The following is a 2,656-nucleotide window of genomic DNA, read 5'->3' as shown; positions in this document are numbered from 1 at the left end:
AAGCCCATAAAATATACTCGGTGGTTAACTACCGATAACTACCTAACGATAACCGGTTAACTATCGTTAACTACCCGGAGGTTCTAACCATTCCTGATGCCTTTACGGGAGATGAAAACTAGTTGTAACAATGATGTTTATTTAGTCAAGAATACATACATAGAAGCGATACATGAAGAGGGGGGAGGATTCATTAGTAAAAATAAAAAGTTACACAGCCTAATTAAAGTTACTAATACGCAGAACGTTTCCGTCTTAACATAAAAATTGTCCGAAAAAAAATATTCTTAGTGTCCTTGTAACACTCATTGATGTGATTTCTTTTTACGCTCAATTGTGAAGAAAAAAAAAACAAGATTCTGAAGATTTTGTTTTGTTTTGGGGGGGGGGGGGCGCGGGGGGGGGGGGGGGAAGACCATTTACACTAGAACGACTTTGAAATGTTGTATGGTGTCTGTCTCCTCTGCCTGGCTGCCACCACAGCCGGCCTGGCATATATCTCTGGGGGTATAGCGGTTCTCACGGCATGTATCTCCGTAGTATAGCGGTTCTCATAGCATATATCTCCGAGGAGTATAGCGGTTCTCACGGCATGTATCTCCGTAGTATAGCGGTTCTCACGGCATGTATCTCCGTAGTATAGCGGTTCTCACGGCATATATCTCCGAGGGTATAGCGGTCCTCATGGCATATATCTCTGGGAGGTATAGCGGTTCTCATAGCATATATCTCCGAGGGTATAGCGGTCCTCATGGCATATATCTCTGGGAGGTATAGCGGTTCTCATAGCATATATCTCCGAGGGTATAGCGGTCCTCATGGCATATATCTCTGGCAGGTATAGCGGTTCTCATGGCATATATCTCTGGGAGGTATAACGGTCCTCACGGCACATATACTCACCAGACAAATATTTTCTACACGTTTACAGGTTAATGATTTTAGCCGTGGAAACTTCAATTTAATTAAACTTTGAATAACACTGACGAGACATATATATACCCACATTAACAGTCTTAAAGATGTAAAGTCTTCGTGGGTGCTCAGTGTGTCAGCCCAAAAGGTTGTTTTCACCCTAATTATCGTAGTGCATTACTTACATTAGTCGTTGTAACGTGTTGCATGTGTGTGTAACCGCCCGCTTCCAACCTCACTTAATTACAATTCCCGTTACCAGCGCATCGTGTACCCGCGCTACAGCGCTAGCTAACGTCTCTCAGTTCAGCTGTGTCGTAGGCGCGCGGTGAACTAGAGAAAGGGGGAAAGTGTTGCTGTGGTGGGGGAGGGGAGCGGTGGGGGTGGGGTGGAGATTGGGGGGGTTCGGGGGGGGGGGTTTGGGGTGCCTGGGCAGGGCCGTTAGCCGTGACAGGTGGCACTGACAGCGGCGTCTGACGGGCAGATCTGACTGCGAGCGCCCCGCACTCCTCCAGACGCCTCATTTGCGTCCTGCAATGAAGATGAACCAAGGTGGTGCTGGGGGGGGGGGAGTGGGCCTGGCGGCGGCCAGACGCCTGCCGCTAACGTTAGCGTCTACTGCGCTGTGTTGCTAGACGTATCTATCACACAGAGACGACCAGACGCCTGCCGCTAACGTTAGCGTCTACTACACTGCGTTGCTAGACGTATCTATCACGCGAGACGACCAGACGCCTGCCGCTAACGTTAGCGTCTACTGCTCAGCGTTGCTAGATGCCCCTACCACACTGGGCAACTATAGCATCTACTAACGCTACCTGGCGCATCTACCAGACCATGTTGCGCAAGTCATCTACCACACAAAACCACCAAGCCTCTCTAGGAAAAAATAGATTGGTTAGAAAGGCGGGGTCCAAGAGCTAATAGCTCGATTCTGCAGACACAGAAAGTAAGTTACACACACGGTACAGGCGATACAAAACCTCATAAGCGCCTCACTACCTCATAGTCAGGTCTTCCCTTCTCACCTCACCTGTGTTCTTCCCATCTCGCCTCATCTCCTTGTTGCTGGACTGGTCAACCAGGCTGTTGGACGCGGCTGCTCGCAGCCTGACGTATGAGTCACAGCCTGGTTGATCAGGTATCCTTTGGAGGTGTTTATCAAGTTCTCTTGAACACTGCGAGGGGGTCGGCCAGTTATGCCTCTTATGTGTAGTGGAAGCGTGTTGAACAGTCTCGGGCCTCTGATGTTGATAGAGTTCTCTCTCAGAGTACCTGTTGCACCTCTGTTCTTCAACGGGGGTATTCTGCACATCCTGCCATGCCTTCTGGTCTCGTGTGATGTTATTTCTGTGTGCAGGTTCATCATCTTACAGAATGTGCGCCACATTACATAACGAGCAAGACGTTACGTGACACAGCACGTTTCAGAACACGTGTCACGTTACAAAATAAAATCATGACAGGAGGTGACAGGGCGAACATCAACAAAGGACACGAGTTCGTATTATAGCTTACAAAAAGAATTATGTGCTCAGATGCGATCATAGATAATGCCACAGTCAGTTATTGCCAGTGGTGGGGGAGGGGGACAAGGATGGGGTAGAGGTGGTGGGGGCAGGATTGAGTAGAGGTTCCCCCACCTTTACTCAATCTTGCCCCCCACCACCTCTGAAGTAGAGGTGGATGGAGTAGAGGTGGGGGCGAGGCAGGATGGAACAGACCTGGGGTGGAAAGGGGA

Source organism: Procambarus clarkii, chromosome 1, assembly GCF_040958095.1.
Source record: "Procambarus clarkii isolate CNS0578487 chromosome 1, FALCON_Pclarkii_2.0, whole genome shotgun sequence".
Taxonomy (NCBI): domain Eukaryota; kingdom Metazoa; phylum Arthropoda; class Malacostraca; order Decapoda; family Cambaridae; genus Procambarus; species Procambarus clarkii.
The sequence above is the reverse complement of the archived record's forward strand: the minus strand, read 5'-3'. Positions refer to the sequence as shown.